This window comes from Equus przewalskii, chromosome 2 (assembly GCF_037783145.1).
Source record: "Equus przewalskii isolate Varuska chromosome 2, EquPr2, whole genome shotgun sequence".
Taxonomy (NCBI): domain Eukaryota; kingdom Metazoa; phylum Chordata; class Mammalia; order Perissodactyla; family Equidae; genus Equus; species Equus przewalskii.
In genome coordinates, this window is record NC_091832.1 from 109,368,944 (window position 1) to 109,394,556 (window position 25,613).

General features: G+C 36.5%; 1 long non-coding RNA gene across 3 annotated transcripts in view; it reads left to right on the plus strand.

Annotated features, from left to right (window-relative positions):
• Positions 1-2,387: 2,387 nt before the first annotated feature.
• The window catches only part of LOC139081829 (uncharacterized), a 164,228-nt gene continuing 141,002 nt past the window's right edge, over positions 2,388-25,613 (plus strand). For all 3 annotated transcript variants that reach the window (XR_011537242.1, XR_011537240.1, XR_011537241.1), the window contains exons 1-2: positions 2,388-2,967; positions 21,007-21,113. This is a non-coding gene — a long non-coding RNA (uncharacterized lncRNA). The remainder of the gene's footprint in view (positions 2,968-21,006; positions 21,114-25,613) is intronic.

A 25,613-nucleotide genomic window follows, 5' to 3' on the forward strand; every position in this document is an offset into this window, starting at 1 on the left:
ATGGTAAAAAGATTTTTCTTTTACTGTGGACCTTAGATCATGTACCTCCCAAGTCTCCAACATTAGGGGAAGTGAGTCAAAAGGGTTCTGATGCTGGAATCTCTACCAAGAAAGAAGCTAGCTTACTTTACAACTGTTCTCTGAAGCAGAAAGTGAAGAAAGAAAGTTTTGCTAAAAGTTGCTCTTCTGCTTTCGGTCTATGATCCAAATTTACTGACAGTCTGATAATTCAGGTACTTGAATGGTCAGACAAGCTTAGTTCCATACAGCGAAGCAAAGATAGGGTTAACGGGCAAATGGGGGTCTTAGTAGGAGAAAATAGAGGGGGCTAAGAAATACAGGGCTTCACTGGTCTCACCCAAGAGCTTTAGCTTAAGAATTCCCTGCAGGATAAAGTAGTTAACTGCTCACATTGTGGAAATGAACCCAAAATATAGGCTTAGGACAAAGATATAAATATGCATATTTTACCAACTCAACAATTACTTCAAATTGCTCCAAGAGGCAGACCTCTTCAAAAAGATCCAGGTGAATGATCAGGGCACAGAAGATCAATACCAACTACTAGGAGAGAGAAACTTCCAAGTCTAGTTCTAGGCTCAAGGTCTATGATCTAATCTAATCTCTGGTTTTGATCACTGGAACATGGAATTGGCCAAATATAAATAGACCTAGAGCTAGCTCCGATTTTAAAGGAGAGATATTTATAAAGAAACCCAAGCCTGGTAAGCAACAACCTGTGAGTGCTTAATTGAGTACTTCCTAGGAACCCAAACTTGCACTAACAGAAAATACAGCCTCAGTAAGATGACCTCTCAAATGCCAACTGCAGGTGTTTACAAGGAATAAAATTGGCAAAGGTTATACTCAGTACTGTCAAAATCAGGGTCAATGGAGAAAATGGATAAAGGAAGCCCTCACCAAAGTTAGAACCAATACTGCCATATCCACCATTCATGAATTCTATTCCATCTCCAGAGCAGTAATTTAACTGACTTCTGTCTGGGAGGAGATGCTACGTGATGTACATTAGTGACTACCGTGTGGTATTTCCCATTTTCCTCATAATCAACTGAGAATTTTTATTGGACAATAATAGGGAATATTGGTATTCAAAAACTCATCCTTTTTCCCTAGAGTACTAGGTTATCGAGAGCTCAGTGCAGAAATCCATTATCCAGAATAGGCCTGCCATTATGCAGTAATCCTAGCCTCAGAGCTGCTTGCAATACATTTAAGTCAGGGAGGAAGCCAGTGTGTTTCAGGCGGGTACTTGTTATTTAGTGTGTGTTTGGGAAGCAGGATGTGGATGGAGGTTATCTAGTCAAAAAGGTGAAGCATATCTGCTATCTCTGCTTGCTGTCCTAGCATCCATCACTCTTTCCTCTTCCTAAGAGCCTCGATTTCCATTGAAGATCCATTTATTTTGAGAGTAAATGGCTTGGGTCCTGGGTTTGAGCAAATCACTTGGTTTACTATTATAGGTGTGGCTGAAATTTTCACAGACCTGGAAGAACCTTTGAAAGCTTCTCATCTCCTTCATGGAACTTCTTGCCTTTTAACCCCTCCATTTATTGTAAATGCTTTCAGATATGATCTTATGGGAGCCACATACTCACAGAAATGTTACTTTTTAGCACTCAAGAAAAATCATTTAGTAACGGGGGTCAGATTTATTGTTAAAATAAGGTGTTATTAGATACACATCTTATGTCTTTACTGAATGACCACGGGCAATCGAAAGGTAGCTATAAATAACATTACCCTACTTAAATTCAATTGTTTGCAAGCATCCTTTCTTAATGGGATGCCCAAAGCTAAATTCAGGGCAGAAAGAAATATTTAAGACAACTTGATTCCTTAAAAGTTCAAACAGTGTGTCGTGTAAAAAACAATTCTCAAAGATTTTACTGTGTGAAATCTTTCTTATCACATTCCTTTCAGTGCTGGACAGGGATTTTTAAAATTAGCTGTATAATATAGGATTTATGAGCTCAAGAAAAAAATTAAAATTTTTTTTGTAATATCCTCCCTGAGGGAAAACTTTTGTTATTTATTGAGCTGCCAGTGATTGAACTTGGTTTACTTTGGAACATGGGGGTGGAAATGGTCCCTGAACCTTGCAAAGTATTTGCATTTGAGAGGTGTTTTAAATTTTTATTGAATGATAAAATGTTTCTGATTCTGATTTGATATAAATCAAATATGCCTGTGATTTCTTGATGCTTCCTAAGAAGAAGAATATTTAATTGTTCACCTTTAGGGATATATCTCCAATGATTTCTCTCGTGAATCCTAATCACACTGGTTAAAAGCATCCTTGGGGCCCATTTTCATCTCATTTAGCACCTCCCACAGTACTGATCAGAACGTGCAGTCTACCTTGACTTCAAAAGTCATTCTGTGCTTGGATCCTCTCAGTGGGGTGCTGAAGACACACCGAGAATTTGGTCCTTCAGTTCTCATTACAATTCCTCTGAATTTCAGTTGGCAGAAGATGAAACACTGATGTTTACGTAGATTGTATTTAAGGAGGCACTCTGTGAAGTACTTGAAAGAAAACTGCCAAGATAAAACCTTTTGGGGAAGAACTTTTCATTCTGCTATTCAAATACATGAAATCTGAGTTTATATCATGAGATTGTTAACATAGCGAGCCTAATTTTCTTTCTCCTCCACAGAAAGGGCAGAAGACTGGCATAAAAACATGCCCTATAAGAAGCCTGGCATGACTTCATGTAGAGTGTGGGAGGAAGTGAGTTTACCAAATGAACTGTGTGCACATGTGCACACTCCAAGCACAGTGGGTGTGATAGCAAACCTGAAGTGAGTTCGCTCACCCTTTACACGGCAAGCCAATCTCTGACACCAGGTGGAGGGGAAGAAAGTAGGATTTTTATTGCAAAATGCTGAGCAAGGAGAATGAGTGGCTAATGCTGTGATCACAAACTCCCTGAAGAGCTACAAGTAAGGGTTTTCATTTGGGGTTTTAGGTAGGGGAGGGGTCATGTGGTCTTGCTGCTCAGCGTTTTCCCACCAGTCTCTATTTGGCCTTGTGAGGCTGCTTGCAGAGAGGAGGAGGAGGGGGAGATAAGAGAATCCACAGGTGGATATCCTGGACCGTCCTCCACAGTGAATGGTGGACTCCAGCACCAGGAAGTGAGGAGTTGGGGCCTGGGAAGCTTTAGTTTCTTGATACTCTCTGGACATAAGTTTCCCTGTAATAAAATTTAAGGACCTGTGATTAGCCAAAACTTTAGTGTGTGCCCAGCATGAGGCCACCCAGGCTTTAGCAATTTGTAACTTCTCTTTGGTTGTGAAGCTCAGGAAGTCAAAGGTTAGAGAAACAGACATTTACATATGAGTGCAACTAAAGAAGCAGGGGAGGGGGTGAGTGCTTTTGGTTTTAACCCCATATATGCTGGGTTCAGTGTAGGGGAACTGATTGATATAAGGGCCTGTGTCAGGTGTGGGTTGATGGAGCTGTATCCACATGCTGCCTTTTTGTTTGCTGATCCTGTCCCAACTGCATGGCCGTAGATTATGTCCAGGATTGAGAAAAGAACACACAAAAAGTTAGAGAATTGATGGATGTGGGGAGCATTCTCTTATCTTATCTTTTTGGCTTCATGTATATAATTAGGAGGGTGAATTGTTAACATACTTCTGGAATCTGATTCTTTATTTAGATTAAAATTCATAATAATCAGTCTTGATCATTTTTTGAAGGGATTAGATACGATCTGATTTACACCAAGAACACTCTCCTCAGTGGCTTATGTTGCCACACAAGTTGAGGGTTTTTCCAAGTATGGAAAAGTGAATGCATGCAATTTTAAAAGTACTGATTTAAGGCCTAAGTTTTATATCTCTAATGTCATTTCAGGTTTAGGGACTGGAAGGAAAAAACCTTCAACATTGAGACTACAACTGTCACTTCTACTCTTTATAAGAGAGCATATGCCAACTGTTTTTAACACTTTAGCTGGGTTCGAGGGCTGTGGTTTCTGAGGCCAGGAGAGTTAACTTCAAATAGTTAAGAAGGTTGATGATTCCAAGGCCGTGATCTGTAGCTTTGAATCAGAGACAAAGTACAAGGATGTGAGGATGAAATGAAGAGTTGATCTATTCAGAAACCAAACACCCTGCTAGAAAACCAATCAAACAAGAAGGGTGAATGAAAACAAGTTCCACATCCTATCTACAATCCAAAATTCAAAATGCTCTGTACAATGAAGGTTTTTATTTCCCCCTGGCAGTGTGTGATCAACTCAGGTGACTGCAAACTCTGAGCTGAATTGATGTGAGGATATGCACTGTCTTTATTTATGCTGCTTATCTTCAGTGCAGAAATGTTAGCACATTTGTTTATGAGGTCCTTCCTCAAATAATTCTGAGAATGTAATGTAAGTTATGTCTTTGCACTGTATTTCCTTTATAAAATCTGAAAAAACCTGTTTTCTGAAAAATATCTGAACCAAGTGTTCTTATATGGGATTGTAGACCTGTATTTTCATCTTTGTGTGCTAAAATAGGACATTAATAAATAGCAGTGTATTTGAAAATTTCACACTGAATATATATCTACATTTTTAAAATAATTTTTTAAAAACATATCCCCTACCTTTACCTTCTCTTTTCCTGACATAAGAAAAGAACAAACAGGGGCTGGCCCCGTGGCTGAGTGGTTAAGTTCGCGCGCTCCGCTGCAGGCGGCCCAGTGTTTCGTTGGTTCGAGTCCTGGGCGTGGACATGGCACTGCTCATCAAACCACACTGAGGCAGTGTCCCACATGCCACAACTAGAAGGACCCACAAGGAAGAATATACAACTACTTACTGGGAGGCTTTGGGGAGAAAAAGGAAAAAAATAAAATCTTTAAAAGAAAAAAAAAGAAAGGAACAAACAGATGGCGTTACCTACTTACCATGCGATCTCTTAGTGTAGCCTTGAAAATAGTCCCTTGAGGACTCATGTCCAGTGGGCAGAGGCAACCTGGAATGGTGGGGTAAGTGTTAGCTTTGGAGTCATAAAATCATATGCTTTTAACTAAGTCACTTAGATTTTATGAAACTCAGTATCCACATCTGAAAAAGGGAGATAATATATGTCACAGATTATTGAGAGAATTAAAGCAAATTATATGAAGCATGTAAACTGCTTAGGGAATTTCTATCTTCTATATACTTTACATTCACCTCAGAGTGGGGTGGAAGTCAGAAAAAAAAGTAACATCTGAGAAAGTGCTCATAATTATTTTTCAAAGATATTTTCATTAATAATTAAGCTAAAATGGATTAGGACCCTGACTGTTCTCCTTTGCAGTAGTGATGACAGTTGTGTATGTATGTGGATCATAGTGCTATTCTAAGCACTGTAAATATGTCAACTGGATAATCTTCCTAGCCCCATGAGATAAGCAGTCTTGTTGTCCGACTGCTCTGTTGCAGATGCAGAAATGGAGGCACAGAGGTTAATTAACTTGTCCAAGATCACATAGGTAGTAAAGAGCAGAGCCGTGATTTGAGTCCTGACAGCCTGAGCTCATAACAGTCATATTACACTACAGACATTATGCTATGATGCCTCTCACTGAAAGTCGATTGTATATGGAAATCTTGTACCATAACAGTAGCAAAACATGCATGAAAATAGTTCCCTTGTGGACAGAAAAGTCCATTCAGCAATTGTATTTTGCTATATTGGATGGTCATTGCAAGAGTAAGGAGAACAAATTATTAGTTTCTGGAAAGAAGAACAAAGTCCATAGTTTGCTGTGTGGACCAAAATGGAACTTTCTGACTTCTGATAAAAATGACGTTTCGTATTTCATTAATCTGGTTTTGGATATAATCTTTCTGAAACCCAATCTTCAAAAGTTAGCTTCTTTTGTAAATGGTAATGGCTTTGTAAATTAAAATTCTAGGTTCGTTATCAAATATCTCTTTGAACTTGAGGCAATTACTTACCTTTGTGGCATCTCTTAAAGTCACAACAATTAGTGATAGAGTTAGGATTTGAAGCCTGCAGTATAGGATTACAGGAGTTGTAAACGATTCAAAAAATAAAGCACATGTAATATTTAGAATTCTAAATTGTTTTATTTTTATTGTGTCTCTGCAGACAGTGAGCTGAAAAAAGACTCAGCCATTTTGTGTAATTATTTTTACAAGACTTAAGGACATGCTGATCAGTAGACAGTGCTGCCTGTGTTTTCCAGAGCAGCCACACGATCACATATGATGTTTGATCACGGAAAGCTTTCCTCATTTAAAGTAGCACAATGTGCTTCCATAGCACGAATTTCATGTGTCTTCAAGTGCTGCTCATGTGTCATTCGCTTCCTTTTTTTTTTAAGACTTTTTTAAAATTTTTTTATTTTTCTCCCCAAAGCCCCCCCGTACATAGTTGTATATTCCTCGTTGTGGGTCCTTCTAGTTGTGGCATGTGGGACGCTGCCTCAGCGTGGTCTGATGAGCAGTGCCATGTCTGTGCCCAGGATTCGAACCAACGAAACACTGGGCCACCTGCAGCGGAGCGCATGAACTTAACCACTCGGCCACGGGGCCAGCCCCCCATTCCCTTTCTTTTAAGGCTCTAGCGTACTCTCTTTTCTTTTGTTTCCCCAGCTGTTACTCAGTCTTTGGCTCTGTCAGCTAAATTGTGTATGTTACTAGAGGTTAATTAAAATCAATGATGGATTATAAACTGAGGTGTAAAAATCAGGGCAGCAACGAATGAGAAAACTTCAAACTAGTTTAACGCTGTCTGTGAGACACCAAAAATATTGGACGTTGTCAAAGACAAGAGCAGAGCCTTATGCGAAGTGTTAAGAGTTTGTACAGTGGAGTTGACATCTACTTTTCTGGTTCTTATTATATTCTCAAATATAAAATTCAGAAATCGTTTTTACAAACATAGACAACATAAAACTTAGTTATTGCAATCATTTAAGAAAGCACAGGAAGTAAAAACAAGCAATAATGTTATAACTCTGCAATTGACAAGTGTTTATTTTTGGTTTCAACACTATTTTTAATAGGACTTCCATGGCGAAAATATTGAATTTCATCTCTCTCCCTTAGATTTCACATCTTTCACATATCCTTTAAATGCAAAATAAAAATACAAATTCTCTGGATTTATGATGCTTGATTTCAGTTGGTTTGGTGGCTCTTTTGTTGGAAGAAACATAAAATGTACTTAACAGTATTTCAATGTTTTTGATACTTATGTGTTTATTATTTTATGTAACAGATATTATGGGATTCCTCTACAAGTTCAACTCTTTGACTGTGATTAAAAATAATTGTGAGAATTCAATGATTCAAATGCTGAGTTTCCCAATATAGTAGCCATGAGCCAAATTAATCAAAATGAAATAAAATTAAAAATTCAGTTCCTCAAACATAATAACCATATGTCAGGCACCAAATAGTCCCATAGGGCTAGTGGCTAATGTATTGGACAGTGCAGATGCATTACATTTCCATCATGGCCAAGGGTTCTATAGGACCTTGAACTTAATTAATTTGCAACAATTGTGCATGACTTTGGTAAATATTATGTTAAATCTAAGTATTTGGTTTATGTAATTCCATATTTTAACAGCATATGTATATTCTGATGATTACAGTCCTTATCCTTACAATATGATCACTTTAGTAAGAAACCAAAAAGATTAGAGTAAACCACAAATGTGTCTGTTTTGACCAGAGTAGTGTAGATTTATTCATACTTTTCTATTAATCTAATTTAGAAAATAATCATTTTTTGAAAATTTCATTCTACCCAAATTAATAAAATTCAGGAAAGATTATCAAGCAATGAACATGTATTTGTGAGTATATGCTATGTGGAAAGTATGACATCCTATTAGCTGCAGTTGAAAGAATATATAACGCAGGACAGAACAAAGTCCTTAGCCTCAAACAGCATGTAATCTAATTATAGATATGATATATATACAAAAAGTTATAAGGCAATTATTAGATTGTAGGGCTTTTGACGAGAGAGATAACAGGGCTTGAAAATCAGGGGAAACTTTGTGGAAAAGGTGGGATTTTAAATAGGTCTTGATAATAGCAAGATGATAAAAACAATCTACAGCCAATTCATCAAAACAACATATTGACTATTCAATGTTTTGAGATATCTAATTTTTTTTAAAAAGTGAAAGCAACATACAGAATTTATCCAGTTGAATCATTCTCAGTTCTATCAGACCTAATATCTATTTTTAAACAAATAATTTTTAATGTCCCCACACCAAGATGGCCTTTAACATTCCCCTGAGCTTGACTAAATTTTAGACAGGTTTCTTCTTGACTGTGGGCCCCTGACCTCCCTTTTCTTAGTGCACTTGCTTTAGAAAACTTGGAATTGCAAATTCTTTCTCTGACCCTTTGAAATGCAGATAAATCTTCTCAGTTTTATCTGAAAAATGAAGCAGTTTTACAACTCAGGAATGTCTTTCCAAAGTACCTGGGAGCCATCCCTCTGAAGGGTCGTCATCAAGAAAGATAGCATCCCTCTCTCTCAGGTTCTGTGGGAGGGGAGGAGCCTAACTTTGATAAACAATAACTAGCAAGCACAAGTGGCCTAATCACATTAATCAACCTTTCCCCTAATGTCCTCCAGTACATTTCCACTAGCTCACTAGTGCTTAAAACAGGCTCAATTTAACTCTCTCCCATATTGCAATAGTCTACCAATTTGCCAACAGTGTGATATGTGCCATCCACCTTGGAAGAAGATTGGGCAGTCCCAATTAATTCTTCAAAAGACTGCAGCCCAAGTGACAACTGAGTGCCAACTCATGAGAGACCTCGACTTAGAACATGTCAACTAAGCCAGTCCTAACTTTCTGACCCCCAGAAAGAGTGAGAGATAATAAATTGTACTGTTGTTTTAAGCTAAGTCTTAGGATGAATTTATGCAGCAGTAGATAATATCCTACTAAAGCATACCTGATTCAAGTTCACACATTTTCATCTCAGAAAGGAAAATGCATTTGTTTATTATCATCTTCAGATATGAGAAAGACAAATTAGATATCAGACAACTCACAGAACAATTCCTAAAAAAATGTTCATGTGTCCTTTGGATAGGGAAAGTGAGAATTGTAAAGAGTAAATTTTGGTTAAAATAACTGGTGAGAGACAAAAATCAGTTTATATTCATCATACGACACGGCTAAAAAATCAGTTATAATTCCCAGTATTGGTTAAACTTTACGTCTCTAAGAAAAACGAAGCACTTGAGTTCAAAACTCAATTAGCTCTCTTGGTTATTAGACTATTGTAGAAGAAAGTGAGTCACTAGAAGAAAGCCGTGGCTTCTGATGAAATGACTAACCTTAGTGGAGAGCATCCAGTGTTCTGCTAAGGAACTGTTGCGCATACGGGGGAAGGCTAGCATTAGAGGACTGAGTCCTAAGGTGGACCTGTTTGCATGAGCACATCCTGGTGGTCTGAACGGTGTCCTGAGATCTAGTCAACTTCGTTATCCATTCTCCAGAGAGGAGTTTCATGAAAATCATGGTGTTTGTCCTCATATAAATTTGTCTATAATTTTAAGGGGCACGTATTTTCTCAGCATGATAAGAACATTTGACTCAATGTGTTTCATATCTAAAAATGTGTCAGGTTTCCTCATCTCTCCTTTTTAACTGTTTTACATACATTCTGTGACTACGCAGAGTTTATGTTAACAGGAATTAGAGAGACAATATTTAACACACATGGAAAGTAGATTTATTAAAGATTGCTAGAGAGGACTTCAGCCTAACCACTATCAATGAGGATATGATTTTAAAGATTTATATTAAGAGAAATTTGATCAATTTTACCCCTTTTCACCAAATTTTATTCATAATGCGTCTCCACTCAATGGATGATGTGGTAACTAATGATCATTTCGTCAGTCCATAAATGCTTGGTCGAGGAAGATTGGTCAAGTTTTACCTCTTTTTCTTTTTTGGACAGGTGATATTTACAGTTGTGTGTTTGTACAGTAAGAAGGGGAACTATTCAGCATCTTCTGTGCGGCGGGAGCTGCATTTATATTATTTCGTTCTTTATTTACAATAAACTGACAGAGTATGGGTCATTGTTTTCATTAGAAAAAATAAAGATATTGGTTTTCTTAAAGGACAAATGAGTTGCCATAAATCGCAAAATGTAGGTGTAGGGATTCTGATCATCTCTGATTCCAGTAAGAGGCTGATTCCACTGCACCACCCCACCTCCAACTCACAGACTGATCCTTGCAGATATGTTCTTGAAAATACATCCTTGTTTTGCCTGATTATAGCACATGTGTCTTTGTTGATTTATGGCTCACTGAATTCTAGTTTTGTTTTTGCATGGCAAATTTCATTAAAGTTCTTTTTTATGTGTAATTTTCTCTGGTGTATCATTCATTATGCGTGCTCGAATTTTCGAAACCATAACTGTCTGCTATCATCACTGTAGAAGCCATTTTATGTTTTCTTTCTACTCATCCGAAATAAGAAAAACAGTGTACACAATTTTATAATGTGGTTCTATATTTTACAGATTCAAAGCTTGTGCTTATAACACTTATAACCTGCATATTCTACATAAAAATTGCATAGTGTCTTTATGATCTGTATTTAAGATTCTTTCAAGCAGCTTATAACTTTCAACTGTTTAGATTTTAAAATTAGAAAATTTGGAATCATAATGCAGTTTTTCAACTAGTCTAGGTGATAAGGAATAAACGAGATAGTTCTATAGAGCTAGCTCAGAGAGTACTAAATATTTAGCCCTATGTTAACGGTTACCTTAGAACCTGAAAGGGAATAATAGTATAAAGTGTATTTAAGTGTACTTTGGAAGTCTTTCTAAACCTAAATTTAATTTATTTATTAACATTTGTGTAGATAAGTGTCTATATATAGAATTGACAGGAAGGACTGAAGAGAAGTCTGTCATTTTTATGGACAGGATCCAGACACTGCATTTTAAAAAAACTTCATGAAGTGATTGAAACAGAAAGATGAGCATTTCCACGTCACCTTTCATTCAATCACACTAACTTAGGAATGACTCTCTCGACAAGTCTTGACATTAATTTCATCTTTGAACCCTGTCAAATTTCCACGTACTCCTTTAATATAATCAAGATAGGAAAAAGAAAAGGAATCTTAGAAACATGATCAGAACTATATATTCATAGGCTCTTAGAAGTCACATTTTATTAATCCACCCCAAGTCGATGGTAACTATTGCTATCTCATTTTCGGCCTGTAGTTTATTTTCTTGATTACATTTGCAAATAACCCAATATAGCTCATTTCTTTCAATTGTAAGGTTAAATTTATTTTTGTCTATTGCACACACAATACTACCTGTTCAAACTCCCCGGTTGCTGTGGTCATTAGGTTAAGCTAGGCCATTTCATTCTTCATGTGGTAGAACTTTACTTGTTTCAGTTATAATAATACCCAAAATATGGATGAGATAAATGGACTTAACTTTTTCCCATAGGTCCTCTATTCATGCCAGAAAATTTCATGATGTACATGGAAATGGCAGAGGTTAGATATTCTCCTTTCAGAAACTTGGATTATAATATCAGGAGTTTATTTGCTTGTGTTTATTAGTATATTTTAAGAGGTAACAGTCTCTAAAAGTCTTGTCATGTAAATATTTTTCTTTTGATATAATAACCAACATCTACCATAATGGACATGTATCTCTCATTTTATATTTTGTCTGTTTATCCTCTTTTCATTGTCAATTAGTTGTGCAAAATATCTGAATGGCCTACACTTAGTGACAAATACATATTGTCCATTGCACTCTCTGAATTAATGTCTATTAACAAATTTATAGTGGTAACCAAATGGGGACAGAGTGGATGTTCCTGAAAGTGCTGCCCAGAGAATGGCCTCACTTTCAGCCAAATGTCTTCTAAAGTGCCATATTGATTTCCTTACAAGAAACATTTGATATTCTGAAAAGAAGTCAATAGGAGACCCAAATAATTTAGATGTTATCTCTCGGATCAATACTAATGTATATTGTTTTCCATTAACTATTTCATATGGCAGTTTGAAGTCTACTTTGTGATTTACATTATTATTCAGATAAGTTGGTTATAAACACTCAAAAGTAATCTTTTACATACATTTTTTAAGTATAAGTACTTTAAAAATTGGCTCAGCTTCTGACTTTGTTAAATAATTAAAATAAGGATTTTTCTCTGCATTTTGTTTTATCTTTTAATAAATCTCTTTTAAAATAAAAGCAATATATCTATGAAATTTATAATTAAAAATTTTTCTTTTAGAAATTTAAAGAGAATTTTAGAGTTCAATAACATTTGAAAAGGAAAGGTAGGTTAAAAGAAAACCAATTTATGAAAATCATACCGAAGTCACTTCGAGATGACGAAAATGCATTTTATTAATGTTTATGTTAATATTTAGCACTTATGATCATTGACTGTGTTTACCAAATATTTGTCTCATTAAGCAAAACAGAATATAATTGAGCTAGTACATGAAATTACAAAGTCACTTTGCATTTGACTGGTTTAAATAGTCTTGGATAATTCATTTATTCAATTAGGTTTCTAAGTCAATTCCTTTTAACTGATAAGCTATGTTAGCACATAAGCTTTTGAAAAAGTACAAGTTTCTTAAACACATTTAATATGTTTAGATAAGTAGGGAGAATTCAATGTAATATTTCAAAATTCTAGGATGTCTGATTATACATTTTCAATATAAGCCCTGCCTGAGGGTTAGCTATTAGAAGAGATTAATAGTGTCAGTTTACATATGAATTAATAAAAATTGATAAAAATTAATATTGGTATACCTACTTTTTAAAATATTCCCTCTAGTGATTAGTTAAGTAGCATGGAGTGGGGGCACTGGTGTCCCCCATAACTAAGTATGAATCACAACAGTGACTTTATGACCTTGGGTAGGTTCTTCAGCCTTAGAAAGCATCTATCTTATTCTCTAAGTGATAATCACATCGCTTTCCTCAGAGGGTTGTTGTGGGGATTTCATTAAATAATGCAACAGTAAGATCTTAGAACACACCCTGGTAAATACTAAGTTTTTCTTTTTAATGCAGGTTAACTTTTACTTTAAATTAATTTCACTTTTGAAAGGAAAATCATTGTTTGCCATAATTTTAGAAGCAGTTGTTTCTATTATACTAATCTACTATATGGTTCTAATAGGTTATTAATTATCAGATGGTAAACTTTTTTCTCAGCAATTATTTTCCAGCGGAGTGACAGAAATTTGAGTGTATATCCCTTATCTTAAGAGGATGATGGTATAGAAATCAAAATTGCCTATTTGCATGATTGTTTGTGCTATCTTCTTCTGTTGCCTCAGTGATGTGGTGTGGGCCTGGGGGACAGCTGGGCTGAAGGTAGAGTAGGACTCAGGGCAATTTCCCCCAGCCACTGTTACCCAGATTTCTGGGACAGACTGGTAACTCTGGACACAAGGACAGTTTGTATAAAGTAGCTGTTCTGGCTACTCCGGCACTCCATATTTACTGACCACTCCAGATACAGGAACCATATTGGGCACCCTAAATCTTTAAGATAAACTGTAAGGAAGGCACCTTCAACTTCCTGTAAGTCCCTACTTGACCTCAGGCAAAACATATCTGGATAATGTGTTAATGTGTGTGTGTTTGTATTTCCCTAGAGAAAGAGAACCAATAGGTTACAGAGAGAGAGAGAGAGAGGGAGACAGGGAGGTAGAGAGATTTATTACAAAGAATTGACTCGTGATTAAGGAGGCTGAGAAATCTAGACCCAGGAGAGCCTGAAAAGGCTAGATCTAGTACAGCTGATGGTATAGTTCCAAACTGTGTCTGAATCTGAAGGCAGGAGAAGACCAATGTCCCAGCCCAAAGAAAATAAGGCAGAGAGAAAGAATGCTTTCTTGTTCAGCTTTTCTTTTGGTTGTTTTTTGAGGAAGATGGTCCCTGAGCTAACACCCATGCCAATCTTCCTCTACTTTGAATATGGGACACTACCACATCATGGCTTGATAAGTGGTGCGTAGGTCCACACCCGGAATCTGAACCCACAAAGCCTGGGCTGCTGAAGCGGAGTGTGCAAACTTAACCACTATGCCACTGGACTGGCCTTCGTATTCAGCCTTTTATTGTATTCAGATCTTCAGTGGATTGGATGTGGTCCATCCACATTGGAAAGGGCAATCTGCTTTACTCAATGTATGGATTCAAATTAATTTACATTTTTTAAAGATGGTATGTGATCAAAATCCAAACTCAACTGATTGTAGGAGGCAGGCAGTGGCATAATGAGTGATGTGGACTTGACGTACACAAAAGAGAAGAGGCTATGATAAATTAGAGGGCACACTCTCTTTCTGGAGACACTCAAACTTAATTAAAATGAAATGACTCCAGGCTAGAAATGCCTTTAGGCATAATTTTTGACACTTGTCTAGATGCTGTTTGGAAAAAATATGGGGAAGGTGAGTGGGGATGCAATGGGTTTGCGTGGGAGGCTAATTCAATAATCAAGGCAAGACGATGCAATCTTGGAAGGTCGGTGGTAAAAGAAATAATAAGACGTGGGCGTAGTTTAGATATATTTTGAAGTTGAAAACAATAAAACTTAGATTGGATATGGAGAGGGGAGAGAGGAAATGGAGTAAAGTGTAACTACTTGGCTTTTGGACTAAGCATCTGCTGTACTGCAGCATTTTGTATGGAGAAGAAACAGACTTTGAAGATCATTTCATTTTGGATGTGCTACATTTGAGGTATCTGTCAACTTTCCAAGAGGAGATTTCAATCAGTTGGGTACATAGATAGAAAAGTCTAGAAATCAGAGAAGATTCTAGTATTAGAATATAATTTTTGGAGTCAGCAGAATGGAGATACTTCTTAAGCCATGGAACCAGATGAGTGAGATCTTTTGGAGAGATGTGTTGACATCAAGGACTGAAAACTCCAGCATTGAGAGAAAGTGTGAAGGAAGTGTATTCAGAAAAGTAGACTAGTAAGGAATAAGCAAGGAGTAGGAACTAAACCAATAAAATGCAGAGTCAAGGAATCTGTGAGAAGAAAATATTTCAAGAAGGAGGGAGTGGTCAACCTCAATGAAAGCTTCCAACAAATCTATAATGACAACAAATAGGAACCAATGAATCTGGCAATATGGAGGTCTTCGAAAACCCTGGTAAAAGAACTTACAGTGAGTGCAGAGGACAGAAGTCAGAATGGTGCGGGTTGAAGAGTGAAAAGGAAATGAGGATATGGAGATGTACTTGCACCTTTTAAAGAAGTTTTTATCCTGAAGAGGAGTAGAGAAATGGGGAATATCTGGGAGGATATTCATGGTAAAAGAGAAGTTTTGGTTTGTCTTGTTTTTTGCAGAATAATACTAGAATTGTCTTTCATTTTTTACAGAATAATATTAGACAATTAGGATATTGAACAGAAAAGCATCACATGGTAAACAAAGATTCACCTCTTTAAGCTGAGAGGGAATGAATAGAGAGTGCACAGGGAAGAGGTGATGTTGAGAACTGTGGGGATATTTCTACTCTGTAACTGGAAGAAAGACACGGAACGTGTGGACAGGGTTAGTCATATTTGCAGATTTGGTAGTGGAAGATGAGGGAGTCTGTTTAAACTGCTTCCATTTTTTCTGGGAGGTATAAAGACAAGCTCATCAGATGAGAAAGGGAGGAGGATGTTGGGGAGTTTAGAAGACCAGATTCTGAAATCACCCTTCCAGTGTGTGCGGAGGTGTACTCACTTGGGAAGTGTAATAGGATTGTTACAGAGAGCTCTTTGAGCTTTGTGGACATGAGTTAAAACAGGACAAGTCCACACAGTTGTGTGATTTTTCTTCACCAGTTTAGGTGGTCCTATACCCAACAAGAAAAGGCAGATATGCGGGTTGACCTCGTATATTAGTATCCTAGGGCTGCTGTAACAAAGTACCACAAACTTGGTGGTTTAAAACAACAGAAATTTATTATCACATCTCAGTTCTGGAGGCTAGAAGTAAGAAATCAAGGTGTCAGCAGGGCCATGCTCCCTCTGAAATATCTAGGGGAACCCTTCTTGCCTCTTCCTAGCTTCTAGAGGTTTACTGACAATCTTTGGCCTTCCTTGGCTTACAACCATACCTCCAATCTCTGCCTCTGTAGTCAGATGACATTTTCTCTGCCTGTCTCCATCTTTGTGTGGCTATCTTCTTGTAAAAGCACCACTTATGTTGGAATAGGGGCTTACCTTATTCCAGTATGACCTCTAACTTAACTAATTACATCTGCAATCAACCTTTTTCCCAATTAGGTCATATTCTGAGGTCCTGGGGTTTAGGACTTCAACATGTTTTTTTGGTAGGGGAGCACAATTCCACCTGTAACATCTGGGTTGATGACTGAGGGAGAGGCAAGAAGTTAACTCTTTTCTTATAACTCCAGGAAAGTCAGGGATGTTTATAGAACTTATTTTCCTCACTTATAAAATGAAAGAGTTGGTCTTAATGATCTTTTGTGTACCTTCCGACCTTAACATTATATGTTCTATCTATCCGTATTCTTAATTCAAACTTCATTTTAGTCTAAGGGTGGTACACCTTTCCTATCATTTTAGATAAGATGAGTGCTTTTAAATTTTTTCTTGATCTATTTCTGCAGCACAAAATGGCTATTTTAAGGGGATCTCAAAGAAAAAGTTCAACAAAGGGATCACAGGACTCTCAAATATTTAGTCTGCTTATCTATATTCAATGTCATTCATCAGAAAATTATGCCACATTGAGTAAAGGAAATCTAAGTAGAAATAAAACTAATGGCTGAATTTGAGTCTGCATGCTAACTGCAGCCCTGAAACTCACCATAGGTTTGAGATTTTTAAACTTATCTTTATATGCAGTAAATAATACCTTGTAGTTCATTGATAGATGGAAATTGTGGTTTATTAGGAAAGTTACGTAAGTATTATGTACAACATAAAAGAAGTTTTTGTTGTAATTTTCATGATTTCAATATCAATAGAAAAAAGGAAAAAAATATTGCAGCTCAAAAAGCGCATCAGCTACTGAAGTGACACTTATTTTTCAAAGACTGAATGCTGTGTCTGGTTCTGCTTTTAATTTTAAATTATCTAGTTTGCTGAATATCTTCATTCTTCAGGTTTTTAAAACAGCTTTTTGAATTAGCATATTGCCTTTCATCTCAGGAAAAAAATGCATATATCCTTTTTGATGGATCTATTATTCAAATGACAGTGATGCTATCTGGTTGGCTATGTTGTGTATAACTTATGCTTCAAATTATTATGGAAATAATTTTATTGAAAGGGAGCAGAAAATTAAAAATGCAGAGGCGAATGCCTTCTCTGTCTGCACAATCAAGTGAAATCGGCATTTTCTGCAGTCCAGGAAAGATTCATTTTCTTCCTCAGGCCCTGTGGTATTTTTAAAAACAAAATTCATTAACAGATGGAATTAAAATAGCTAAACATTGTTAGCCCTTTCAAAAGGAGAATTATCCCTTTGTTTTCTTAATTTCCAAAATAATATTATTGTGAAAATACATACACATAGGAAAAAGTGCAGGGTGTCAAATGGTTCCCAGGTGTCCTGTGATTGTTATCTCCTGGGTCAACCGCTGTTGCTCTCTTCTCCAAGTGTCTAAAGAAAGCTTCAGATACGCATTCCTACACTAGGTAGACACTTTAGCATCGGATTCTTGCATTTCTCTGTGTCCTTCACTTCTCTATAAACCAACCCGCATGAAACTCCAGTCTTATTTGACTTTTTATTGACAGAAAAACTTGTGAAGTATAGGTTTCTACCCCTGCTTATTAGTTAGTTCACGCATAATTATTGTCAATCCATAATAATATAACTAAAAGCACACAGGTATGACAAGGTATCAAGTAATTAATTAGTATTCTTGTAAGCATTTTTATTTCATGAGCACAATAAATTATTATTAAAATCGTGACACTTTGATAATATAGTTGTATATAAGGACATTCAATTCAGGGTTCTTATTAAGAATTTACACGTTTTAAGAATTTACATTCTATGCGGGGAGAGAAAGCAAGAAATTCTTATAAAAACATGAACTTTGGACTCAGGCAGAGCTGAGTTCAGATGCTGATTGATCATCTGCTCTCAGTGAGACACTCAGCTTTGCATTTTCCGGAATCCAAGGTGGATTAGCTCAAGCACAAAGGGAATTATTAACTCATTTATTGGTCAGGAGTAAGATTCATCTCAGCAACTGCTTAATCCAGGAGCTCAAACCTGTTAGGCAAGCTTCTGTTTCTTCCTATATGTCTTGGTTCTGATATTCTCAATGTATTGATTTTAATCTGTGTGCAGTTTCTTCCTTAATGCCCAGAAAAATGGCTGCTAGCAGTTCCACACACACCCTGTGTGTGTATGCAAGGTAAAGAATGGTGCGCTGTCTCTTGTTATCCTCATTTCAAATCTGAAGGAATAGTCTAGTTAATCTGAGGAAAGAGCCTGGTTGGCCTGGCTTGGGACTCAAGACTTCCCAAAATGGCAGGAGAGAACTGGTGTTCATGGCAGATTGCCTTGCCTTGATTTTGTGAAATGAGGGGAGTTCACCAAAGGAAACATAGTTAAAAAAAGGGAAGGCTATAAAAAGATGATGAGAATCTAAAAATAGCACAAGTCCAGCTACACGTTTTAAGTTCCAGCTTTTTCAACTTTAAAATGTGGGTAATTACACTTATCTCATGAGGGTTAATGTAAATATATATAAAGTGTTTTAGCACAGTGCCTGAGACATAGTGTTTATTAGTGACAGAATTATTGTTATAATTATTATTAGATGATAATAGTTATTATTATTACATGAAAAAAGTGACCGTAATATTCGTTTAATGCACATAAACATGTACCAAGATCTTATGCTTGGTAGCGGAGAAACAGAAATGACTCAAAGACTTTTTCTTTTACAGTATTAGACTATGATTTGTGTATATTTCTTTGCATGTGTACACCTAGATACATGCATGAACGTGGGGGGAAGAGAGGTAAAGAAACAAGCACTTAACAAGAATACATTATACAAGATATTGTATTTGACCTATGAGAGTTGTATGAGAGTCTAGAAAAAAAGTGTTTGATTCCAAAATTTTAGACCAGTGACAGCTTCAAAGAGCAGGAGATGAAGTAGAATTTCAACCACGCACAGGAGATTTTTCGTCAGAGGTAGTGACAAGGACATAACAGCATGAGCAATGGCTAGAGGTATGAACAAGTGTATGTTCAAGGGACTAAAGGTGTGTATTAGTCTTCTATTGCTGCATAAAGAAATTACCACAAACTTAGCAGCCTGACACAACACATTTTTTATCTCACAGTTTCTGTGAGTAAGGAGTCTGGGCATAGTTTAGCTGGATCCTTAGCTCGTGATCCCACGAGGCTGAAATTAAGGCTTCAGGCATAATGCATTCTCATCCAGAGCCTGGAATGGGGAGGAATCCATTTCTGTGCTTACTCAGGTTGTGGGCATAATTCATCTTCTGTAGTTGTTTGACTGAGGTCCTCATTTTCTTGCTGGTTGATGGCCATGGACCACAATCAGCTCCTCCATGCCGCCCACAGTTCCTTGCCATGAAGTCCTCTTCATAGGCTCTCTCACAACATGGCAGCTTCTTTCTTTAGAGCCAGGAAGGGAAAGTCTCTCTCTTTCTCTAGTTTGCTAAGATGGGGTGTGGATCATTGGGGATCTTCATAGGTTACTATGATATGGTCACTACGATATGGTTACTACAGGGCAATTCAATAAAGCTTGGGATAAGAATCAGTCATGTGAGTAGAAAAAAGTAAACAGAAACCACATTATGAAAGGTCTTGAATTTTTTGCTAAGAGATTTGAACATTATTTTCTAGGAAACTGAGTACCATTGGGAAATTTTAAGCAGATAAGTGGCATAATCAGATCTGTGTTTGGAAAAGACAACACTGCTGAGAAAATGAAGAATGGATTGGAGTAGGGGTGAAAGGGAGGCAGGGAGATAAAGTAAAAGGCAGGGTGGGAGGGGAGGTCCACTTAGGACATTAGGAACCAGTAAGAGTGGGAATGCAAATGGAAGATTGGTCATAGAAGATTCAACATTTCTTTTCTTTTTTTTTTGTTGAGGAAGATTCTCCCTGAGCTAAAATCTGTTGCCAATCTTCCTCTTTTTTTTTCACTTGAGGAAGATTAGCTCTGAGCTAATGTCTGTGTCAATCTTTCCTCTATTTTGTATATGGGTCAGTGCCATAGCTTGGCATGATGAGTGGTGTAGGTCTGTGCCTGGGATCTGAACCTGCAAACCTTGGCTGCCAAAGTGGAGTGTGACGAACTCAACCACTACACCATGGGGCCGGCCCCAGAAGATTCAATATTTTGAGTTTAAAAATGTAATTCAAATTTGTGCCTGGAATATCACATCAATAGGAAGATAAATACCCATTGTTTTAAATATGTCCTTTTCTAATGAGTTAAAATTTAAAATCTCATTTAAAAGTGTTTACAATGTCCAGTCACTTGACATTGAGAGCCCATCAATGTCATTTCACTGAGTTTTCAATGTGCTGTGTTAATGGTGTGTTGCCTAAACACCACAAAATTTGTGTATTCAATAAATAATATTTTGTTTAGCTATTTATATTTTACATAAAAGTAAAATATTATGGATATTTTGATAATATTTACTTAATAAAAGCAGAGCTTAGAATCATGTGAATATTTTGGCTATGCGTGGTTCACTTTGGCCCATAAATCAGTAGTAAACATATTTGGCCCACTTATATTCCCTGCCTGTAGATTTGCAGAATTATTTTGCAACTGAAGATACTTTATCCTTGAAACTCAGGATTAAGCACAAATATTGTATGTGAATTGCTACATTGCCCCTTTAATTCAGATAACATTTCATTTTCCCTTCAGAGGCTAATGTTCTTTTGTTTTGCATATGCTGCCAGGTCCTGTGCTGATAGCAAAGCTGAATGCTAAAACCATCTGTCAGGACCCAGGGGAGCTGGCTCTTATTCACTGCTTCCTCATGGTGTAAGGTCAATACTACAACAAGGTATGTTGCAATAAATATGCAGTGAGAAGAGAAATTGTCTCCAGGTAGGAACTACCGGCTGTCAATACTATTAGTGACAAGAGAGCAGGGATGTGGCCTTGAGGGCGTGCAGACCCATTTGGGAATTGATTTCTATGGGGTTCTGAGCTTTGTTCTGCGGAATGTATTTTAACAGAAAAGAAGTATGTGTTAAAGTGACATCTTTTCAAATATTGTCTTTCCACTCAACCTCTCAAACATTATTCTTATAGCATCTATGTATGTCTTATTGTTGACGGATACAACTATAGGATATGATGTATAAAAATTTTTCTCTCCAAAGAGACAAAGGACTCATTATGTTTAAAAGGAACAAAGAAAGAGAGATTTATGCTCAGCCATCTGTGATGCTTGCTCTAAGTTAAAAATATTGTCATTGGAGCATTGACTCCTGAGATAATTAATTCTAAATGGACTAAGTTAAGTATTAATGGCTATCAGGAACAGGGAAGCAGGGTGAAACATATGTCACACCCACATTAAATATACTGTTTTTGTCCAGAAATGCAATAATCTGTTGCATTATTTTGATATAGGTTAATATTTCTAAGAGGGAATAAAGAAAGTCATTGAAGGTCAAACAATTGTACACTGTGCCAATCTGAAATATCACAAATCAAATGGTGTCTTCATTCTTTCTTCACTCTTTTCTTGAGTATAATTAACATTCTTGGTGCAACCCTATATTTCCACTTTTCTTGGCAAATTGTAATCAAACGTCTGTTTTTTTCTACCCTTCTCTACACAGAATAGGTTATTTTGGTTCTGGTGACAAATACTTTGAAAAGAATAAACAACATTTTCCAGAAAGGGATTTAGAAGCAGCAAGGTACGCTGAGTCCCAAATGATATCTTTATTCATTAAGAGAAAGGAAAAGCAAATAGGAATGGTTGTAGAGTCTTCAGAATCTGCAATCTGCCTGGGCCACTGGTCCCTAAGTGCTGCTTTTGTAAGGACACATATAAATGAAAAATAAAAAGCTTAATTCTCTCCGTTGAAAAGAAGGAAGAGATTGCCTCCTCTGCTTTTTCTGAGAGCATTTCCTTTAGACAGCTTGTAATTGTAAGGACTTCCTTCTCTCCTTGAAAACTAGGTAGGCATTTTGTCAGCTTTGTGACCCAGGAATGTTTTTCTCAAGGACTTGGGAACCCTCCCTTGAAATGCAGTCATCAAGAAAGACAATGTCCCTCTCTCTCAGTTTCTGTGGGAGGGTAGGAGCCTAACTTCAGTGGGCACCTTGCTCCAAGTTGCAAAACAACCTCCTGTCAGAAAGATAGGAGAAGTTTGGTTTTCCTCAAGATAAAGTTAATAAGCTAACACAGATGGTCACCTCAATGATAAGGTAAACTTAGCATGAACTATTTGTGACAAAAGGTGCTGCCAAGTACTTTACTTGAAGACTAATTATTATTGATCTTAAGAAATGTATGCAATGGGTTGTATCTGCTTGGCTATATAAAAGGACGAGATTTCTTTCTGTCTTTCCAATTTCTTAGCAGATTGCCTGAAGTGTGCATCACATTCTGGTTTAGTGTTTATTCAATAATATAACTGTTTTCACTCTTCACTACCTTGAGAAGAGGTTTTCTGGGTTGAGAGACGTTTTTTCATTTTTATATTTTTTTTAACTATATTTCCTCCAAGTTTCTCTCCTTTTTGTAAGCAGAAGGCATTAAGGATGAGGATTATTTACAAGATGGCACTTTATTTACAACTCACTAAATACACCATGAAATTTGTTCATTATTTTTTGTTGGTTCATTCCTGCCAGTACACCTGTTTTTTAATATTTCAATCAGATAAATAATCGTACTTGCTTAAAAAGAAGTTCAATGCATGGCTTACTGTAAAGACATGATGCCAATCTTTATTACCTAATCAAAATTACCACAGGTTGTAGATTTTCTCAAAAAGCCTCTTTTGTATTTCTTGGGTATATTCTAGATATATGAAGAGCTTCATAAAATTTATTACAGTTTCATAATTCCAAGACATTCAGATATAAACTGTAGAAGAGACTGTGTGACCATATTCTGAGAATGTGAGTTAACTGTAGATATTCTTCTCACGGTAAATCTTACTTTCCTGGCTAACCTTTTGGTACTGTTACAATGCCATTTTTTCTCCTAAGAATGCCACACTATGATTATGTCGAAAATGATATGGTGCTTTTAAAGGCGTAGGTAAAATGGCATAATGATTAAAAGCAGGGACTCGAGTCAGATTTTCTAACCTAAAATCCTAGCTTCACTCATTGTTATCTGTGTGAATACTGCTGAATCACTTAGTGTCTAGATTTCAGTTTCTTCATTAATGTGATAGAAATGTGTCTTAAGTCAAGTTCATTGTAAAGTGACTGTTGTGGAGATTTGCCTGCAAGAGGTTTATTGGGGGTTGCTCTCAGAGGCACCTCTAAGAAAATGAGAGAAGCAGGGTTGGAAGGAAGTTGAAGTGAAAAGCAGTTGTACCATAATCCTTAACTCATGCCCAGTAGCTCTGGAGTGAGGGTGGCCCTTCAGAAGTCTCCCAAATTAATGCAAGAATTTGGGCTATTGTGCCAGGGCATTGACCAGTCAATAGCCGTGGGCTCTTCACCAGGAGGGGCAAAAACTTGAGGGAGGCTGTCCTTTTGGCTCCAGGGCATGTCCCAGAGAGAGACTCAGGTGAAAGCCTTTAGCAGCCAACACTTTCAGCAGCTGGGGGGATAAATGCCTTGGTCCTGAAAGGGGGCTGGACCTGGATCCATCTGGGCAGCTTAACACAGCATCCACTACAAAAGGATACTGCTGCCTCGTAGACTTGTTTTAAGAGTTAAAAGAAATCATCAATGTGAGCTCTTAGCTCATACCTAGTAAATACAATAAAAATGTTAGCTTGTAATAAAAATAAATTAAATAATTTCCCACTCTAGGTAATTTATTTATTTAGGTTAAAATGAAGATTATGTCTGAAATATACTCTTGGCTTACTAGAGCTTTTAATGTATGGTCATCATTCTAGGATATTTTCTTTGGAGAAGAACTTTTTAGCTTTCATGGTATATTTGAAAATTTCTTCTAAACTCTCATTAACATCATTAAGATGAACCATTTTTATACTCTACAGGAGTTTCACACCTTCTGGCTCAAGTTATTGCAGACATGTTCAAATTCTGACAGTTTTTTAAAGAGTCAAGACAGGAACAGGAAAGAATCTTAATGATGTTGCGCTTGTATTGATGGGAATTTATTATATTGCTGTATAGCCATTCCATTAAGTTGGATCTGTATTATGACAATACAGTTTTTGTTATTTAAATAAGTAGTAAGACTCTTCAATGGAGTGCTCTCCATCAATGAGTCAACTTGAGAGGCATTGCATGTATTTCAATTTCTCTTTTGGAATTCTCCATGTGGCCAATTTCCCAGCCATGAACACATAAACTTTAAGATTAATATTCAATAAGACAATTTTGGACCTAAAGTCAAACGTCCCATCTTATTGAAAACTATTTTCATTATGCTTAATTTAAATATTTTTCTTGTGGTTTTAATATCAAACACAATGTGAACTTAAATAACATCCATATTAAATGGGTGGTGGCACAATGTAGTGATTTTGAATCTGATGAATTTGGTTTAAAATTCTTACCTTGCTAATTATGTAGTATGTGTGATCTTGAGCGATTTATTAAATCTTTCTGTGCCCAACTTTTCTCATCTACGAAAAGGGCATAAAAATACATCATCATTTGGTATTTGTGAAGATACCACCAGATAGGGAACAGCATATTTAATATAGACCTCCATAAATGATGATAGGTTTTATTAATAACTATTATAGTGACCCAAACCCTGAGGGCAACTTTTAAGAGGAATTCTAGAAAATGTTTTAATAATGGAAAACTTTATTGGAATAAGTGTTTGACATCTGAAAATGACCATTTTGAAGAGAAAGCCACTCATTCAAAGGTGTAAATACTGAGATTAAAAAAGAATAATCATCTTCTTTAAGACATAATTACTATAAAGTGGCTTGCCCTCGAGGGCTGGATTTTCCCTGGAGAAGCTGCATGTAATTTGAGATTTTTGTCACTAGATGGCAAACTTTAATATAATTCTACAAGTTCTTTGCATTAAAAAATGGTCCAATCTTTCATTTTTCTAAGATCAAAATTCTTCTAATAGTGATTACTCTTACTCATGTACAAAATACCTAGCAGTAATAAAGATATCAACAAATATTAAGGGCTTAACCCTTATAAAAGTCACATAAATATTGTATCTATTTTAAAGCTAGAATATAATATGAACATGCTTAAGGATAATTAGTGCTTAATTTCTTACTGATTCTTCTGTGCTCCTATTAAACTCAGTCTAGTGTGTTTACCTGTTTTATAACTCCTTTCCTATATGAAGATTTCTGTAATAGCTCTTTAGGAAAAAATAAGAAAAAGAAAATGTATTTCTTTCGATTCGCAA